The sequence below is a fragment of the Argentina silus genome (genome assembly GCF_951799395.1).
Source record: "Argentina silus genome assembly, chromosome: X".
NCBI classification, from domain to species: Eukaryota; Metazoa; Chordata; class Actinopteri; order Argentiniformes; family Argentinidae; genus Argentina; species Argentina silus.
This window is the reverse complement of record NC_139653.1, coordinates 38,466,154-38,473,836: the sequence shown is the minus strand read 5'-3', so window position 1 is coordinate 38,473,836 and position 7,683 is coordinate 38,466,154. Positions and strand designations below refer to the sequence as shown.

The following is a 7,683-nucleotide window of genomic DNA, read 5'->3' as shown; positions in this document are numbered from 1 at the left end:
TAGTAGCCCTAGTGGTTGATGTACAGTGTGGGCGTTCAGACTTAGTGCTTGGTGCATTCTTGCATAGCCCAAGACCACAGTAGCTGCATTGATTGTGTTCACTTTAAAACCTTCACCAGGGGCTCTGTTGGTCAGAATGAGTCCTAATGATATCACCTTCCTTCCCAGAGAACCAGCCAATGAAAGAAACTGTTCAACCCACACATATCTGTGTCCCCACGCTGTCAGGTAAATAACATTTTGATTGGGATGGTCACAACTTTGCAAGTTGCTCTATACCTGTGTAACTATGCTGTAATTACTGTTGTACAGTAACATTTTAACTGATAACTGTGTTGTACCTAATGGAGACTGAGCGGGTTAGAGTTAGTACATTGTCAATGCAATGTCAGAAAATGTCACCTTCATGTCCCCTTGTGTCTTTTCAATAACCACCGTTCTTTATGTCCCCTATGTCTGCTGTATGTCCACCTTTGTCTTTGATGTCCGCAGAGGAGGAGTGGGACAAGCTGCTGGAGGTCTCTCCACTCTTCCAGCTCCTGAAGGGGGTGGAGCTACGACTGAGGGGGCGGGCCCGGGAGGCGGGGCTGCTGACGGGGCAGCTCTATGGTAGGTTGAATAGACCAATGCTTTAAACTGTTTTCTGAGATGAGCCTGTTACAGAGCATACCTGTCTGTCTTCACAACATCATTTGTCTCAAATGCTCAACTAAATCTGGGGATAAATATCTGACCCCCTCCAGTCTAAATTCAAATTTTCCTGGTCTTTGCACAATGGTATATTGAATAAACACTGGGAAAATGTGAAATGTATGTTCTGCTTGTTTTACAAAACATACATTTTGAAAAACATTTCATAGAGGCGGGGTATTGGCTCTCTTTTGAATGTCATAACGAAAACTAACTGTGTTAGCTTTATGTTAAGCAACGGGGAAGATAATATGCAGTAAAATGTAGTAAATGTGCACCAATACATCATTCATAGGTCTGAAGTAGATATCAGAAATTGATTTGAAAGCTGACATCTGCATGCTTGCTAACTACAGTATTTGAATTATTAAATTGTGGCCACAATTTACTTGCTGTAATGGTGCATTCATGACCAACTCTGAAACTCAGAATTCCCACCTGTGACTTAGGACTTCCAAGTCTGCCTGCAGGTGATGGCTAAAGTTGGCCAGTTATAACTTCTTTAACTATCAATTTTCATGTTTACAACTGTACAAAAGGCATCTCATGCACGAAAACAAACTGCAGGGTGTATTCAACAGCTTAGAAAAACATTGTTGTTATATTTCCAGTTCACTTAGTGTAACCTTTTAAAAATCCTGTCATGGTCACGGTTACTTTCTTGTTGACATGACGTCAGAGAACTACAGGTCGGAAACTCTGAGCTCAAGGATGATCCCCAACTTTCCCACTTGTAATTACAAGTTGGAGGGCCATTCAAATAGTTTTTCCTAGTCTGGAGTCATATTTCCAAGTTTCCGACTGGTCTTGAACGACCCATAACTAGAAGCCATGGATGAACAGTGAGGTCCGACTCCTGCTGAAGGCACGTGACATTGCCTTCAGATCAGGGGATGCTCGGGCCTATAGCTCATCCAGGGCTAATCTGCAGAGGGGCATCAAAAAGGCCAAGCACAACCACAAGCTGAGGATAGAGGATCACTTCAGAAACAACTCTGACCCCCGACGCATGTGGCAGGGCATCCAGGCCATCACTGACTACAAACCATCTAACACCTCACCCCTCTCCGTTGACGCCTCCCTCCCTGATGAGCTGAACCACTTCTACGGCCGCTTTGACAGGGACAACAAGGAGGTGGCCATCAAGGCTGTGCTCCCTGCGGATCACCAGCCCCTCACTCTATCCCCCACCGACGTGTGTGCGGCACTGAGCAGGACTAACGCACGCAAGGCTGCTGGTCCTGATGGGATCCCCGGACGCGTCCTCAGGGCCTGCGCTGTGCAGCTGACTAAGGTTTGGACTGACATATTCAACCTGTCCCTAGCCCAAGCAGCTGTCCCCGCGTGCTTCAAAACCACCACCATCGTGCCGGTGCCAAAACACTCCACTGCAACGAGCTTAAATGACTTCCGACCAGTGGCACTCACGCCCATCATCATGAAGTGCTTCGAGAGGCTGGTCTTAGCTCAACTCAAGACCTGCCTACCACCCACACTGGACCCCTTTCAATTCGCCTACCGGCAGAACAGGAGTACAGAGGATGCCATTTCAACGGCACTTCACTCCGCCCTGTCCCACCTCGACAAGACTAACTCTTATGTGAGAATGCTGTTTATTGACTTCAGCTCAGCATTCAACACCATCATCCCCTCCAAACTGATCTCCAAACTCAGGCAACTGGGCATCAACCCCTCCCTCTGCAACTGGATTCTAGACTTCCTGACCAACAGGCCGCAGTCTGTTAGGCTTCACAACCACACCTCCTCAACCCTCACCCTGAACACCGGCGTTCCACAAGGCTGTGTGCTGAGCCCCCTCCTTTACTCCCTCTTCACCTACGACTGCACACCTGTACATGGCTCAAACACCATTGTTAAGTTTGCAGACGACACAACGGTGATCGGTCTCATCAGCAACAACGATGAGTCGGCCTACAGGGAGGAGGTCCAGCACCTAACAGTGTGGTGCAACGACAATAACCTGGCTCTCAACACCAAGAAGACCAAAGAACTCATTGTGGACTTCAGGAAGTCTAAAGCTGGCGCACACACCCCCATCCTCATCAACGGGACTGAGGTGGAGCGAGTCACCAGCTTCAAGTTTCTGGGTGTCCACATCTCTGAGGACCTCTCCTGGACCCTCAACACCTCCACCCTGATAAAGAAGGCTCACCAGCGTCTCTTCTTCCTGAGGAGACTAAAGAAGGTCCATCTATCTCCTCAGATCCTGGTGAACTTCTACCGCTGCACCATCGAGAGTATCCTTACCAACTGTGTCACAGTATGGTATGGCAACTGCTCGGCATCGGACCGGAAAGCACTGCAGAGGGTGGTGAAAACTGCCCAACGCATCACCGGTTCCTCACTCCCCTCCATCGAGGCTGTCCAGGGCAAACGATGCTTGCGTAAGGCACGCAGCATCGTCAAGGACATCTCTCACCCCAACCATAGACTTTTCACCCCACTCCCCTCCGGGAGGCGCTACAGGTCTCTCCGCACCCGAACCAGTAGGTTCAGAGGCAGCTTCTTCCCTGCGGCTGTCACCCTGCTGAACACGAACACTACACCTACCTGACAACCTACTACCCCCGCAACCCCCCCCCCCCCCCCCCCCACCCGGACAATTGCACTATTGCACTATTACTCCCCTCCCCTGCTCTTACTCTTACTCAATACCACAGCTCTTCTGTGCATACCTGTCCATACTGTCCATACTGTTCATAATGCACATAATGCACATATCCTATATTTTCTTTAATACTACTGCACATACTGTACATACTTGTTTATACTGTTTATACGGCATTCCATATTTATATTTATTCTGCATCTACCTCATGTTACTGTTAATACATATATACTGCTAGACTGCATTACCTATACAGCTCATATGCTGCTACACTGCTCATACTGTAACTATTTATTCTGCTATAATGCTACTGCACTCACATACTGCTATACTGCACTGCTATATATACTGCTTATACTATACTATATTATACTGCACTACTACTGATCATATATTGCACTACCTGTAAATACTGTTCATTGCACTTTCTGCTATTTTGCACTTCTGGTTAGACGCTAACTGCATTTCGCTGTCTCTGTACTTGTACTCTGCACAATGACAATAAAGTTGAATCTAATCTAATCTAATCTAAAAAAAACTACACAATTGAATTTATTTGAATAGAGTTTTTTTACAAATAAAATTGTCACAAAGTGCTGAAGTTACCAGAACCTGTAGGGAAACTGGAGTATTCGACATTTGACATTGTCTCCATATAGTTCGCCACCTCTTACAAACTGTAGAATGTAAACAAACTGCAGATCATACTACAGGGCGGGACTAAAAAACCCAGTTGTGGAAATTGAAACAAGCTGTCGAAAAGCTAATGGGATACATCCTGCAGGGCTCTATCTGTTGCAGTGGTTCTGCATTTTCGAGGTCTTAAGATTCAGACTCAGACTCATAAAATCTCTGCCTGTATGCTTTGTGCCACTGTGTTAGTTACAGTCACAGTGCTAGAAAAAGGGAAGCCTAATTGTAAACACTAGCAAAGTAACAGCCAATACATTAATGGAGATAATCCTGAAAATACACAGATGTTCACTAGACTAAAGAGAAAGTACAGAAATACCTACATGTAACTACATGTACAGTACAAAGGCAACACCTTCCATACACAAATTATTTAGCAGACACGAACACACAGACACACACACAGAGCCAAATGCACCCACGCCACGTCAACACTGATTTTGTGCATGTGTGTGCGTGTTCCAGGCAAAGGGAGCCCATTCATAGATGTACTGGATGCTCAATGGGAGTGTGAAGGAGAGCTCATCCCTCTTGATACACAGACCCTCAACGCCCGCGAGTTCCTGGTCTACCAACATGGACTGATCCTACTACAGACACTGCACACTCTTAAAGTGGTCAGTCCCTCCCCCACCCCCTCACACACACACACACACACACACACACACACACACACACACACACACACACACAGTAATACAGCACATGGCCTTTACAGTCAACTAATTTTCCCTAAGATGAAAATATGGTTCTTGTTCAGTGTCAGATTTATCAGCTACAGTTGATGATGTCTTATTCTCTATAGACTCCAGCAGTGTCACTCCAGATAGCAGCTAGTCTGCCAACCAACAACTACAACAACAATGCCTTCCGGAACTCCTTTTTCTACCAGGTGATAATGATGACCATTCACCAGTCATCCAAACTGTTATTGTAGTTTGATCTACAGCTCAGAACCTGGAAGTGCCATATTCCCATCTGAAGCTTTGTTGCTGACTGACAGCTGTGTGGTGTATGTGTGTGTGTGTGTGTGTGTGTGTGTGTGTGTGTGTGTGTGTGTGTGTGCGTGTGTTGTTTGTTTCTAAATGATGTTGTGCTACTGACTGGTTTTGTGTCCTTAGGAGTCAGAGGAGACAGTGTTTGTGCGTCGTCAGAGACTACAGTCGGTAGGAGGCTTCTCTCTGCTCCTGCTCCACTGTTTGTCACATGTGGCTGTAGATGACCTAAGCTCTGACGCCAGTCCAGCCTTCCAACGTGTCTTCTTTAAGATCCTGTCGTAATCTGCCATAAGTCAACATGTAGAAACTAATGGCAAAACTTTGTTTACCTTTAACCTACTGCAATGTAAAGAGTCAACATGTTTTACTGTTGGTTATATATACACTCACCGGCCACTTTATTAGGTACACCTGTTCAACTGCTCGTTCACACAAATATCTAATCAGCCAATCACATGGCAGGAACTCAATGCATTTAGGCATGTAGACATGGTCAAGACAACCTGCTGAAGTTCAAACCGAGCATCAGAATGGGGGAGAAAGGTGATTTAAGTGACTTTGAACGTGGCATGGTTGTTGGTGCCAGGCGGGCTGGTTTGAGTATTTCAGAAACTGCTGATCTACTGGGATTTTCACGCTCAACCATCTCTAGGGTTTACAGAAAATGGTCAGAAAAAGAGAAAATATCCAGTGAGCGGCAGTTCTCTGGGCGAAAATGCCTTGTTGATGCCAGAGGTCAAAGGAGAATGGCCAGACTGGTTCGAGATGATAGAAAGGCAACAGTAACTCAAATAACCACTCGTTACAACCAAGGTATGCAGAAGACCATCTCTGAACGCACAACACGTCAAACCTTGAAGCAGATGGGCTACAGCAGCAGAAGACCACACTGGGTGCCACTCCTGTCAGCTAAGAACAGGAAACTGATTAGATGACTGACCAAGACAGACAGATTATGACAGACAGATTATGCTTATCTGTTCAGTTTCCATAGTTCCATTCTACTTTATAAATCAGCAATGATGATGCTCTACAAATGTTTAATTTGAGCAATGTCTATAATTTTGTTACTTTTAATTGCTTCACAATCAAATATGGTATGTATTTAAATTATTAAAATGATTGAAAATAAAGACCATGGACAGATTACAGTATATATTTTTTTATAAAGCTTGTTACACGTGTTTAGTAGCAGCAAAGCAACAACAACTAGCATTGTCACAGGTTGAGTTGGACATATTTTGTGTGGTTACAGAGCACAAGCATTGCCTTCATGGGAATTGCTTACATTAGACTAGCGGGGCGCGACAGATAGTCATCCATTATCAATAACCGGTCACATAGAGTGCAATGAAAATGATGAGAATGATGATCCCCAGGACCGTTCCCACAACGTTGAGGATCTTGGCTGATCGGGACGCAGACTCAGCTGTTGTGGTCTCTCCTATAGTACCGGCATTTTTTGCCTTAAAAACAAAAAATGGTCATCAGTCTCTTATTTCATAGTGGAGGCTCTTCTACAAGCTACTTATAGGGTTTGTTACTTATCTTCTCCTGCTCATTTTTTCACTTATCATCCCAAGTCACATCTTTAGTTTATTTTCTGTGCAAATAAGTAGATAAATATGAAGAAATACACATTGACATAATAAGTGTTACACAAAATAATCAATTATCAATCCCCACATGCTTTTTTAAACCACAATTTGTTTGACTAATTTAAAGATTGTTAACCATGGATATCTTACCCTGCATGAGCAAACAATAGCAGCGATCCCCAAAGGCAGACAGCAACACAGAGCATTAAAGATGGACCATGATAAGTAGGTCTGTACATTGGAGCGGGATGCTGAGCTGCGGCCTCCCTCCATGTTCTCTTTATTGTAGCCTGGTTCTAGAGTTCTGGTTCTAGGGTGTAGTTGTTGCTACTCTAGTTCTATGCCAATCACAGTAGCTGCAGAATGGTTCCCTAGGTTAGCTGGCACCAGTGGGTGATAAAGGTTGGGAAGTAGAGTTTTATCTAGCAGGGGTAGGTTCTACAGACAAAGGGACAGGCATGGGGGATAGGCTAGAGCTAGTGGGCGGCATGAATCTGGTTATGTAATACATTTAGTTCTGTAACATGATCTTTCTTTGGGGGAGCCACTCTCAGTAGCTAAAGCAGCATGGTAAAGCACCATGAATTTGGACTGCGGAACTGAGATAGGGAGGAGAGACTAGCAGGCTTGCGCAATTCTAATGACTAAACTTGCGCAATTCTAATGACTAAACTTAATAAAAATTAAAGGAGATGAGACTAAAACACTTCCACCTTGTTCTTCTGCTCTCAAATAATAATTTAATGGGTAACATGTTACAACAAGGTACCCTTTGTAAAGGGTTTATAATTAGTTAAGAAACCATTTAGAACCAGTTTTTTGTTCAATTATAGACCATTTACAAACAGTTATAACTCATGAGTTTAGATGTTCAATTAATCACTTTAGCTTGCCTAATAGGGAGCTTGCAATCCTGAGCTAGTTGTTAATGCATTATAAATGGATGGTTAGACAGTAGGATAGCCAGAGACATGAGAGAAGGTTAAAGGATTGTTTCGGTTAGATATACTCACTGAACACTTTATTAGGAACACCTGTACACCTTCTCATGGTGGAGGTGGTGTAGTGGTGTGGG

The 7,683-nt window shown here is 44.4% G+C and overlaps 1 long non-coding RNA gene across 1 annotated transcript; it reads right to left on the bottom strand.

The window, feature by feature from the left end:
• Window positions 1-6,150: 6,150 nt before the first annotated feature.
• LOC310823539 lies at window positions 6,151-7,029 on the bottom strand. Its single transcript, XR_014554948.1, has 2 exons — window positions 6,759-7,029; window positions 6,151-6,476 (listed from the first exon to the last, which is right to left on the bottom strand). It is a non-coding gene; the product is annotated as an uncharacterized lncRNA (long non-coding RNA).
• Between the last annotated feature and the right edge of the window lie 654 nt (window positions 7,030-7,683).